We start from the raw sequence: 14053 nt of genomic DNA on the forward strand, positions 1-14053 counted from the left end.
CCGAATGGAAAGCTGGGGAGCTGGGATCCAGGCTGCGAGAGGGACTTACCGCCTTCTCCAGAGACAGCGAGGACACAGCGGCTCCAGGAGCTGAGCAGGTACCTGCGCCTTGTGGCTCGTTGCTCCTGGGGCGTCGGGCTCTGTTATCCTTTGGTTCTCTCTTCCGTCACCAGAACTGTTAAAAGATTAACTGAGGCACATTAAAAACTTTAAGAGTTTGAGTGAGATTCAAATGGGGGCAGCATCCAGTGTAGCAGATAGAATTGTACAAAATGAAAGACATAGGCAGAAGGGAGCAGGAAGAAGGAAGTTATATTAGGCAAAATGGTGAGACTAATTTAACATTGTGCACCAACTATACTTCAAAAAAAAAAAAAAAAAAGAAGCAGGTTGGCTATTGCAAAGTTACTTTCTTTTAGGGGAGGGCAGGGGTCTATGGGGTGGATTACATACCTGGTACAGATGACGCAGTTCCTGATTAGGCTGGTTTGTGACCCATTTCTGAGAGAGCCGAAACTGTAATTAAGTCTCCGTTTGGTGTGGTTGGGCTCAGTGGAAGTGATTGTATTTTGGTCCCGTGGTTTGGTTTTATTTGGTTAACCCTTCATTCATCCCTCCCTCCTACTTCTCTTTTCTTCAAGAAATATCTACTACAATCCCAAGAGTGTAACAAAATGGATGTAATTCCTGACCTTTTGTAAAATACACTCAATTAATAGTAACACAGTGTGAAATATCCACTGATGGGAAAGTAAAGGTTATCATGGGAGCCAGAGGAGGGGCACATAGGATAGCCTGAGTGGAGAAGGAATCAGAGACAGCTTCCCCAAGGAGGTGACTTCTAAGCTGAAACCTGGAGCATTAACAGGAGCAAACCTGACTGGGGGTGAGGTTGGGGTTGGGGGAGCTTTCCAAGAAGGAAGGGCTAGAGATGAAATAGAAATGTAGTATGGGGAACATCGATTGTGTGCTGAGAAAAAAACTAAGATAAATGAGCTCAGAGAGGTAGAAGGGAGATGTAAGATGAAGTCATGTAATGGACTCAGAATTTGTTCTAAGGGCAGAGTCAGTTGAGTCCTTGAAGGGAGTGACATGGTTGAATTTGTCTTTGGGGGAAAATTACGTGCCTGCAGCAAATACAAGGGCCACTGATGATCATAATATTTATTGATCTCATTATGTTTTTTTTTTTTAAAGATTTTATTTTATTTATTCGACAGAGAGAGAGAGACAGCTAGAGAGGGAACACAAGCAGGGGGAGTGGGAGAGGGAGAAGCAGGCTTCCTGCAGAGCAGGGAGCCTGATGCGGGGCTCGATCCCAAGACGCTAGGATCATGACCTGAGCCGAAGGCAGACGCTTAACGACTGAGCCACCCAGGCGCCCCGATCTCATTATGTTTTTAAAATACAAAATAAAGAAATCCATAAATAAGTCAAACAGTGGAAAATGAAATAGCTTCAAGGATACTTTTTTGGGGGGGGTGTAGGGGCAGAGGGAGAGAGAGAATCTTAAGCAGGCTCCATGCCCAGCATGGAGCCTGACATGGGGCTTGATCTCACAATCCTGAGATCATGATCTGAGCTGAAATCAAGAGCCAGAGGCTCAACCAACTGAACCATCCAGGTGCCCCCAAGATACTTTTTAAGAATAAGTCTCAAAGCCGCCAAATGAACCATCTCAGTGGCAACATAGGAGAGTTGCATCCATAACGGAAGTGATAGATTTTGATGGAAATCAAAAGTTCTGCATGTAGTAGTTGCACAATGTATATTTGGGATCATTGGCATTCACTTTACACTAATTTAGCATTCTGTAAAGGTAGAACTTAGTGCTGGCTCCAGTCTCTTACTTCATAAAGTTTTTATCTTATGGGAAAGAAATAATTAATAAGAACAGGAGAGAAAGAAGTGTAAGTGATACAGACTGTCTGCACGGCCAGAATGGCTTAGAAACCTACAGAGACAAAGAGTACCCTGTTAATGTCTAAATGGTGAGTAATGTCAATCTTTAAAATAGCCAGAAAGGGTTTGGATGGATGTGAAATCTCAGGACAAAATGAAAGAACTGGATCATTAGGGGAGCTACATAGTATCCACTACACACTTAAGTACTAAGAATGAGTGATCTATAATGCTATTCATTTAGAAGTAAGCATTTTATAAATGTTACAATTCTTCCAAAGTTTATCATTAGGCTGGCCTCATTGGCTGGTATTAGCTGAGGTTTAAGTTTAGCTATTAGATGTGAAAGGGCCAATTAAAGAGTTTGAGAGTTCCTGTTGAATTGGAAGGTGGGTAGAAAGGAACAAACTTAGCTGCTAAGGAATGAGACTACAATGTCATGATAGGTGAGTAGAGGATTTCTAGAAATAGCTCATAGAAGGTCAGTTAGGAGCATATTTCATGCTCACAGAATCAGTGATGATCTATTTATCAGTCATTTAACAAGTCAAAAATATTTACTGACTATCTACTATATGTGCCTGATACATACTTTTGGGCATGAAGATAAACAATATTCCTGCTTTCATGGAATTTTTAGCCTAGTGAGTGAGACAAATGATAACAGAATAAATAATGAAGCATATAATTGGAGACAGTTGTAGGAAGAAAATAAATAAAGGAATAGGATGAAGGTGGAAAATGGAAGGAGGAAGTATATGGCAGCCATGAGAATGTACTACTCAGATCTCCAAATGTGGTCATATCCATCACCCATTTCCACTAAGGCTACACTCCTCAGGGGCTATTCCCAGTCAGTGACTGAGCGGGGAGATGTTTGAATTCTCTAACTTACAACTTTGGCCCAGGGACTCTCCTATGGCTATGCCAGACTTCCCTCCCCATTGCAACACAGCTTCAGATGCTTTTACCCAGCCTTCTTTCCTTCCTTCCCTTTCATTCAGAGTCAGAACTGCATTACTGTGATAGCTCTCCCAGCCTTCCCTGGGAGGATCATTCTCCATTTTCTCTCACAAGCATTCCCCCTGATAATTTTTTTGCACGTTTAATTCTGTCTTGGTATTTGCTTCTTAGAGGACTCAATCTAATTCAGGGTCCTTTCAGTTAAGGTAGAGAGCGAGATCTCTAAGAGACATGTTATTAAAAAAAATACTAGGGGCGCCTGGGTGTCTCAGATGATTAAGAGTCTGCCTTTGGCTTGGGTCATGATCCCAGAGACGTGGGATCGAGCCCTGCATCGAGCCCTGCACCGGGCTCCCTGCTTGGAGGGAGCCTGCTTCTCCCTCTCCTTCTACTACTCGCCCTGCTTGTGCTCTCTCGCTCTCTCTGTCAAATAAATAAAATCTTTAAAAAAAGTACTAAGTGATGATAAGGATGTTGGATAAAGGTCTACAGAGGAAATATTCCAAGTATAGGGAAGAGCTAGTGCAAATGCCCTGAGAAAGCATGCTCAAGTGACAGTAAGGAAACCCCTGTGGCTGGAGCAGAGTAGGAGTGGGGGAAGGTATCAGATGACAGTAGTTCTAGGGGGTGTATATGAACGTAGGCTGCAGCATCCTCTGCTGTCTGAAAGCAAACTCCTGTCAGGTGCCTGTTGGAGTCAGATGCCTGTTCTTGTTTTATTCAGCTTTAGAATTTTAGGAATGACAAATCTGAACCAGAGGAAAGAGAGATGACTGACAAACCATGAGAATAATTACAGTTCAGTCTATGGTCAGGCTTGAAGCTGGAGCTCCTGATGGCAGCCGGAGGGAGTCCCAGGGTGTTTTCCAAGCATTGGCTTTCCTCTGATTACCCTCATCCCTCTGTTCATTAATTACAAAGCGGAATCTCACCTCTGGGGTTGCAATTCAGGGGCTGTGACCTGAGTGTAGCTGTTCCTCTCCACCCACTGCAGCCTTTTAACCACCCTCTGATTAATACCACGAATCAGAGGCTGGCACAATCGTAAGATGAAGCTATCATTTTAGGACTCCATGTACATCACAAGGTAGATAAATAAGCAGAGGGTCTGTTTGCTCCTCTACATGTTCTGGACCTTAATTGACAGAACATCAAATGCAAGTGCTAGAGGATCAGTCAAGAAATGAAGGGTAATGGGGTGTGTGCCTGCAAAGCCACATTTGCATATACCCAGGTCTATATATTTTTGCAGTAGGCAGATATCCTACCCTTATTGCATTCAGGACTTGGTTTCCTTTTCTGTAAAATGAAGCAGTAATAATGCAAGACACACTTGTCTCACAGCAAAGTTGTTGGGATATCTAGTGGGGCTTAAATAAGAGAGTACATTGCAAAGGCTTACCATCTTCCTTTCCCTAACTCCAAAAGAAAAAAAATCTCTTTTCTCACTCATTTATTACATATTTCCACCCCCTGAGGTGGATTTTGTCTTTATCAGCCCTTTTCTTGGTATTAATCCTGGCATTATTTCCTGGTATTATGATGAATTTGGATTGGAGTGAATTAAAATTTACCCAGGACAGGGGTTTAAAACAGTAGAAGGAAAAGGGGTAAGAAAGATAAGTAAGCAGGCTGGAAAAAAGAATATTCTCTTTGATCTTCTCTGAGGTCCTCCAGGAAATATTTTAAATTGTATAATTATCTATTATCACTGCACTATATTTCCTTGAATGCAATTGTATGGCAAGATTGTATCATGTAAATTCAAGTTTTATGAGTTACAAATAAAATTATAAAACAGATGGGAAATTATTTTAGGATTATAAGAATGAGAGCCATTGCTATCTTTGGAGCTACTATGTTTGATGTTAAATTTTAGACTTTGGATCAGATAACAAGTTCATATCCAAGCCCTTCCATTTAATTGTTCTGAAGATGTGGCTACCATGAAGAGTTTCCATGAGGAAACTTAACCACCAGTTTCCTCATGAAAGAGAAAATAATATAAATTTGCTTACTTCCCAAGTTTGTAATGAAGAGCATAACTTAATATGTGAGCTGCTTTGAAATTATGAATCATTGTGTTGGCATGAGCTGTACATATAGACACATACATAAAGCCCTTGAAATATTCTTGACATATTCCTTGAAGAATTAAATATGTTTTGTGTTTTTTAGTGCTAGTTTTATTTATTGGTTATTTCCTTGTCTTTGTTATTTATTCAAAACTACATATGATATTGATAATAAATGGTCAGCATTCTCACACACAGATACACGCACACACACACACACACACACACATGCATACATACATATCTGTAGCTACTATTCACATGTCCAAAGCTATTATTTGGTAGTTATGAAAGAAGAAAGAACAATTTAATAAGAAAGGAGCTGAAGAGATCCACAGGAAGAAAACCATGGGAAGTGATGGAAAGATGGGTGTCTCCCAAGGATTTGAGCTACCCTGAGCACAAAGCATTAAAGCTTTGTATACCGGGTGCTATAGTTTGAATGTTTGCATCCCTCCAGAATTCATATGCTGAGATCCTAATGTCTGATTTGATGGCATCAGGAGATGGCAACTTTGGGAGGTGTTTAAGTCAAGAAAATGGAACCCTCATGAATGAGATTGATGCTCTTATAAGAGAGACCCCACAGAGCTCCTAGCCCCTTCTGTAGTGTGAGGACACAATGAAAATCCTGCCACCCTGAAGAGGGTACCCTGATCTTGGACTTCCAGCCTCCAGAACTATTAAAAACAAACAAACAAACATTCCTGTTGTTTATAAGCCACCCAGTCTGTTGTATTTCATTATAGCAGCCCGGACAGAGTAAGACACCAGGAGCCAAAATTTGATACAGAACCTAGGAAGAAGGGGTATATCCTACCACCCCCTGTCTTTCAATATCTGTTCTTCACTCATTGCCATAAAAACCCAACATTCTGTCAGCAGCACAAGGGTTGGTAAGTTTGAAAGCATGTGGAGACACTCCCCTGACGAGAACATTGCCAGTCCTTTGGGGGAAAACAGCAGCAGAAAGCAGGGCTTGTCTTAGTGCAGGTAGCAGTAGAAACAACTCAGGAGTCTGAACAAGAAAGAAAATTGTGGAAGGTAACATATGGGGGTGAGTGTGTCTCTTGGACTACTCCGTATGCACATGTGAGGCACCCATTTGAGGACCCGTTTTGAGAGCGGGGTCTTAATACTGATATTGCTTGGGGGCGCCTGGGTGGCTCAGATGGTTAAGAGTCTGCCTTCGGCTCAGGTCATGATCCTGGGGTCCTGGGATCGAGCCCCTCATCGGGCTCCTGGCTCAGCGGGGGGCCTGCTTCTCCCTCTCCCTCTCCCCAGCTCATGCTCTCTCTCTCTCTCTCTGTCAAATGAATAAATAAAAAAAAAAAATCTTAAAAAAAATACCGATACTGCTTGGGTGATATTTATCAATTCTACAGACTTAAGGGCCACGCTGCAATGTAACACATAGGAGAAGTAGTGCACATGAGAGACAGAAAGATACAGAGAAACAGAGAGAAGAGGGGAGAAAGAGAGAACTATGGAAATTCAAAGAAGTAAGAAATTAAAAGGGTGATGACAATAACAAACACTCAGCATTTACTAAGTGCCAGGCAGGATCCTAAATATATGTATGTAAAATATAATATAATGTATATATTATTAATATATAATATGTAAGCATATTGTATATTATGTTATTGTGTATGTGTGTGTACATAAACATACACAAGTGCACCTATGGACACACAAACAATCATTTATTTCTTGCGACATCCCTCAGGTAGGTAAGTTAGTATCCATATGATATCCTGCTTCTGGAAAGCTGAAGCAAGAAGAGGTTAAGTCAATTACCTACGGTCCTACTGCCCGTGCATAGAGAGCCGGAATATGAATCCCAGAAGTCTGTCTCTTAGATTCACACTGCAAATCATTATATTCTGCTACCTGGGTTCAAATAAGAGGGTTTTGTTTTGTTTTTAGCTGGATCTTAAAAGATAAGAAATGGAGTGATGAGGGGCTCATTAAATAGAAGAAATCCCATAAGCAGGAGTATGGAGGTGGGCAGCTCAGTATATTATAATAGAATGATGGTGGGTAATGATAAGTGGTTACTTGTAGGCTATCCAGGACAAACGGTCTAAAAACTCAGGATCTTACTCCGCGGCCTGTCATCTAAGACTCAAGGGATTACATCATAGGGTAGTAGAGATTCCAGTGAAGAAAAATTTCATCAGTCCCTACTTTAATTACGGATGAGTTGGGAGCCATAGGGACTTATAGCAGAAATAGTCATCTATGATAGCAAAAATAATCATCCGTGATAGCTGTTGCTCTGAAGTTGTATCTTCTCACATTTGAATTCCCCATGGCAGTGGCTCTGGACAGAGCTGGAGTGCCCAGACAACAGGAGTAGCTTTCAGTATCTGAGATTTCCCAGGAAATCAAAGTTCTGTCTAGCATCACCTCTCTTCTGCCTGATGCTCTGAGGATTCCCTGCAATCATTTGTCCTTGATCAGAGGTTGGATCCTCTTCTTTCTCAACCCCTAAGGCATAGGGCCCAGGACTCTGAGACAATATGACAACATGTGAGTTGCCAAGGTTCCAAATGGCCTCTCTCTGTGGACTCCTCATTCTCACACTTTCTGGGCTGGAAATGTCTCTCCTTTGCAAGGGCAGATGCCAAAGACCCAGTTTCCTGCCAACTTCGTTAACAAGCACTTATTGATCACTTACTGAGTACAGAATGCCGAATAATTTGTATTGGAAGGTGCAAAAGAAATAACAAACATGGTGCCTGTAGAAGTATAGACACTAATGGAAGCAGAAATCACTCTTGTAACAAAAATAAGGTGGTTATAATTTAATAAGATGCAAATACAAAATGATTTGTTATATTTCATTATAATTCTGCAGCACTTCTAATGATAGGACCAAAGGAAATTGTGATAACTAATGGTTCCTAAATGCTGTTCTTAGGAGAGTAAACATTCAATATAGACCCACCAAAGTCAAGAGCATAATATGACCTGTGGAAGAACCAGGATAGGCTTGATGAGAGCAAACACAGGTACTTCTCTGCACTATGGGGAGAGATGATCATTCCCATATCATTCAAGGCTCAGACTTAAAAGTATAATGATTCCTGATGCAGGTCTTCTAAGAGGAAAATCCATAGTTTTATTTTACAAATTCAAGATTAGAGGAATTTTTAGGAAAAGTCTAAAATGTTTAGTGAAGTGTTTGTGTAGAATGTATATGTGTGGAGTGATGCAGTATGTAAATGATCAAGCAGTATGATCAAGGGCAGCTTTTTGGAAAAAGTGTGTTTTGAGTTCCTCCTTGTAAGTAGTGAAGGGTGCACAATAACCCAATCATGAAAGGAAATTCCAGGAAACATTCCAGAAAATCTTGGATTCCCTACAGGCTGATTTGACTATGGGGCAGGGTTAACAGATTTAAATATGTAGGCAATAAAAATTACTTATAAAAGATGTGTAATTGCAGGTGAAGAAAGACCTTGAATTTTGGATGCTATTTCCCAATCATATTTATAAAACTAGATAGTTATTTAGAAATTAAGACTGGTTTCAAAGTAATTTAGAATGACAAGGTGAGACTTGTTTAATTAATAGATTTGAAATTGTTCTGATCTCTTCTGAGAGAACAGAAGAGAGAGAGAGTTAAAGAACAAGGTTGTTTTTAAATCATCACAAATAATTGATATCTTTTAGATTGAAACAGAAATTAGACCTCTAAGGAGGAACTAGTGAGACAAAATGGTGAGGGAGAGAAATAGAAATGTAGAGAGAAAGAGAAGAGTTTAAAAAATGGAATGGAACCAGAGGAAAAGGACGAAAGAAGGTGAAATGAGGCAGAGGTAATGACGTGTTTAGAAATAAGCTTTGAAAAAGACCCTTGTTCAGCTTGTAATCTAAACTTTCTCATCTAGAGAGGTCCTGTGTGGCATTTGGAGATGTTGTTACAAAGTAGCACAGAAGCTATGAAGTCGAGAGGCATGTCTCAGCCATACATACTGTTTCTCCTTTGAAATTCACCATTCAAAGAATGCATTCCTCCTGGGGAGGCTGAGTGAAAGGTTACGAGATGCTACTAATGGAAACCCCACCATGGAGGGATTTAAGGCCAAGGAAATGGAGACTCTCCTCTAAACACTCTGAATGGTTGGCCATCAGCACTGGGTTGACCACCTTCATTCACCATTTGCTCTATTGGCCTGAGCGGGAAGGGAATGGGAACCAGGACCAAACACCAAGAAGTTCAGGCATTAATGTGCACTAAGACATTATTCAAATGAAAGCTGGGATACAAGAACATTGGATTTTGTCACCTTTCCAGTCCTAGGTTCATGCTGTCCTTTGCTTTTCTATAGCTTGGATGAAATGCCTGCTGCAAAATGCTCATTACAGAGATAGGAGCCTGGAACCTACATTCCATGGTATATCAGATTAATGTTGAGACCTAGGTGTCATCCTTGACTCCCCCCTCCCATATCCAGTCAGTCCCTAGGTCTATTCTACTTTGAAAATATTTGAATTTCTTTCATTTTCTCCATCTTTAATATCTACATTCTTATTCACACTATCATTATCACTTGCCTGGATCCTCCTAAGTGGTTTTGTTGTTGCTGTGTTTATCTCTGCTGTCAATTCCCGTTCCCCACCCATCCCCTGTAATGTCTGATCTTTCTGTAGCCAGGACAATCTTCCAAACTACAAATCTGATCATGTCACCTCTCTGCTTTGCTAACCATCTAATGGCTGTCCGATGCACTCATATATAAACTCCGGGGACCTTATAATGGGCTTGCATAAGATGGCCCCTGCTCAGTTCTCTAATTGAGAATTTTTACATTCTAATAGCTTACCTCCCCCCTTGTACTCTGTACTCCAGCATGTTCAATTTCTCTGGTTTCCTTGAATACACAAGGCCTGGTTTCCCTTCTAGGATTTTGCACATTCTGTTCCCTCCTCTCTGAACACACTCCCTCTTCTCCCTGTGCCCTTGCCCTACTCCTATTTATGTCCATCATTTCCTTCCAAAAGTCTCCCTTGCCCCAGGGCTGGGGTAAATGTCCCTAAAATGTTTTCACATTTTGCCCTGTCACTTCTCGATTTGTTTTGTCTCTGTCGTTTCCACATGGTCATATCCTTCATGGAGTTCCAAAGTAACAGACTATGTTTGGCCTGTTCATCATCATGTGTCAATTTAGCACAGTGTCTAGCAGAGAGTAAGAAATTAACACATACACATGGATTTAATACATTTCAACCAGGCATTTTACAAATCCTCTAATGTCTTGTAGATAAGCAAAGATTTTGTGTCTAGAATAATAGCTAGTTGACTTGACATCCCTTAAGAAGTCTCCAGGAAAAAAAATAAATACACACACACACACACTCCCAAATGCCAAAGATCATTGCAAGTGGTGGTGACTTTAAATGTGTCCTAAAAACAAAAACAACCACAGCAACAAAAATGTCCTGAATGTGGGTTATCATGATCTTACAGAGTTTCTGAGCTGTGGTTTATGGCACATTTAAAATACTGTGTTAGTATGTTAACTGAGTAAAATTTAAATTTAACAAAAAAAAACCATGTTACCTGCTGGGGAGGGGTGGAATACTCATAAAATAGTATTGAAACAAGTTTCAGTTATCCATTTTATCTCGTTACCACGTGAGTCAACTGGAATAAACAGAACAAAGAAAGGCTTTATCTTTGGAGTCACTCAGACCCAGGTTCAAACCCCGTGTTTGATACATATCTCTTGAAAAACCTCAGCTAAGTTGTTTAAACGTGTTCAGCCTCCATTTCCTCATATGTAGATAGGAATGAAAACACTTCCTCCAAGAACTATAGAAAATATGTCTGTATCACCTAAAATAGCAGTCAGCACACAGAATTTCTAAAGTAAATAAATATTCTAAATGAAACTGGAGTGAAATGATGGGACACAGCTTATTTTTTATTTAGCACGTTTTTATCAAGTTTGTATGTTGTGATAGGCACTCAACTAGAGTACAAAAATAACTATGTAATTCCACCTTAGGAAGTACAGGCCAAAAAGAATGACAGAAATGGTGACCTGATAGCATAGAGTAGTGTGTGTCATAGATACCGTAATGTGGAAAGTGCACCGAAAAAAATTGAAAAGCTCAGTAATGGCAGCCGTTGCCAGGGATCTGAGGATATGAAGCTGGCACGCACAGCTGGTTGTAGGATGGATGGGTACAGGCATTCTGGAGGACAGTCCAGGTATACCTAGGCAGATTAAATGTTGGACTAGTCTTGCTTCTCAGGTCTTTGCTGGGTATATATTCAAAAGGAATTTTCCTCCGTGTATCTTAAAGGATGCATAAGAGGGTTTTCATTAGAGTCAGGTGGGAGGAGTGTAAGAGCCCCACTCGGGCAGGTAAAATGCAGCAGCTGCATGTGATGGAATATCCGAGGTCACAAGGCACAGCATACTAGATGTGCAGTAGCCGTATGGGTGGATCTGGAGAACAGAAGAACAGAATGAGGGATATAACAAACTTTCATTTATGTACATTAAAATAACATATCAACCACAAAATAACAACAAACATGCACGAGCTCATATAAACAAAAGGGTACTGGCTAACTACATTAGACTAACTGTCTATTATCTAGAGAAGGAAATGGGGATACACAGGAATAAAATAAAACAAGAGCAGATCCTCGTAAGGACAAATCATAAAAATTTGTCATGAACTGAGGAGTATGTGTTAGCCAATCCTGTCTGCTGTGGGGGGAAAAAGTGATAAAGAACACACAGTCTTTCTTAGGGTAAAGGGAAAAATGCCACAGAACAGCATTCACTCCCAACAAATATTTGTTTTTGTGCCTAGCATTATTTGCTGAGAAAAGACAGAGAACAAAAGAATCTAAATCCCTGAACCTAATGGTGCTTAGATTTTTTTTTTTTTTATTTTAGTGGGCAAGCAGATTGTAAAGTACCCAGATTTATGCACACTGACACATCATGTGTCAGAAATGCTATGAAGAGAAAGAAACCGGGTAAGTAGTTAAGTGAATGTAAAGAAGAGCAAGGAATGCTCAAACTAAGGCCACGGAAAGTCTGCCTGGAAAGGTGGCATTTGAACAGAGATGTAGATAAAGTTAGGGAGAGACCTGTCCGAAAATCCAGATTGTGGAATAAATGGGTTCTGATACCAATTTCAGCATGGGGAAGATTGTTCTCTCTACCAACAAACGATGCTCCAACACCAGCTGGGGTCCTGCATTTCAACTCAATTCTGACGCTCATATCTACCAGGAGATAGTGTCAGACCTCACAGGTTAAGAGGTCAGTCCTACAAGAATGCCCGTCTCTCCACCCCACTTCCCACTTCAGACACCAGTCGCAAAGGCAGGTTATCACCTTCTGACCCACTGGCTGTAAATCAGAGGTTCCCATGACCTCTCCTTGGGTTCAATTAATTTGCTAGAGTGGCTCACAGAACACAGAGGAACATTTTACTTACTAGATCACCAGTTTATTATAAAAGGATATAACTCAGGAATAGCCAGACTGAAGAGACGCAGAGGGCAAGGTATGGGGAAGTGGCATGAAAGCTCTCCATATCCTCTTCACGTGGGCCATCCTTGCAATTATCCCCCTGTTCACCAACCTGGAAGCTTTCCAAACCCAGTCCTTTCAATTTTTGTTCTTGTTCTTGTTGTAGTTCTTGTTTATGGAGACTTCATTACATAGGCACAGTTGATAAAATGATTGACCACTGGCAGTTGATTCAACCTCCAGCCCATCTCTCTTCCCCAGGAAATTTGAGGGGTTGGACTGAAAGTTGGCTCCACTGGCAGCCAGCCCCCATCTTTCCAAAAGTTGCTTCATTAACATTACAAAAGGTACCTTGATCACTCTCATCATTAAGGAATTTTCAGGGTTGTAGGAGCTCTGTGCTAGAGTAGGGGATGAGGACCAAATATATATTTATTATAAATCACAGTATCACAGGGAACAAATAAGACTGCTAAGGCAAAGATGGGTGAACAATGAGTGAGCTCATGTTCTTGAAGCAAGAAAGAAAAGAAAGAAAAAAGAAAAGAAAGAAAAGAAAGCCAGCACAGTTGATGTGAAGGAACAAGAACTGTGTGGAAGGGGAGGACAAACAGAACGCATGAGCCAGACCACATAGGGTCTCAAAGGGCAAGGTTAGGTATACTGAATATGATGAGAAGGCAGTCACAGAGTTTGAGCTGGGCAGTATATGATTTGGTTTCCTTTTTACAAAAGCTCCCTCGGGCTGCTCTTGGGGACCTTTTGGGAAGGGCAGGGTCAAGAATAGAAGCAGAATCATTGAACACTACTACATCAAAAACTAATGATGTACTATATGTTGGCTAATTGAACATAATAAAAAACATTTAAAAAAAGAATAGAAACAGAAATATCAGGCAAGAGACTATTGCATTCATCCAGGCAGGAGATGATGCTAGCTTGGGCTAGGTGTAATCAGAGCTTCAGTGGGATGTTTACTTTTTTCTGCAGAGCAAGCTCAGGAAAGGACATTGTAGGCTAAGGGACATAATTTGAACTGCCTCAGAGGTGTGAACTTCCAGATGATTTAGGACATATGGAAAATGAAGGAGGGAAGAAAATACAGATGCAAGAAAGACTGAGGCCAGATTAGGAAGGGCTGATTTGACAAACTACAGGGTTTGGACTCTTTCCTGCAGAAAATGGCACCACCAGAGGAGCAGACTGATGCAGACCTCAGCTTTTATAAGATAATTATAGGAGCCTTGTAAGTGATGATTTAGAAGCAGCAGAAGGCGAGAGGTGAGCAAAACTTAGACTAAAATCATAGCAGTTCATGATGATAAGAAAAGGCATGTTCATGTAATTAGGTATCCAAGGTACTTAAATGTTCTGCATAATGGATATGATAATTATACCTACCACACTGGTTTCTTATAATGTTAGTTAGTGCATGAAAGGTGTTGAGAATAGGATCTGACACATGGTAATCCCTCAACAAATATTAGCTATTACTTATGTAAGTAGTAATGATATTATTTCTGTATCCTGTTCTATGTACTAGTACTATTTCTATGTGTTTGGCCTGCAGACACTACACAGAGAGTGTATAAACGTTGGTCA

This window comes from Leptonychotes weddellii, chromosome 14 (assembly GCF_054177405.1).
Source record: "Leptonychotes weddellii isolate Sample4059 chromosome 14, ASM5417740v2, whole genome shotgun sequence".
In the NCBI taxonomy this organism is placed as follows: Eukaryota; Metazoa; Chordata; class Mammalia; order Carnivora; family Phocidae; genus Leptonychotes; species Leptonychotes weddellii.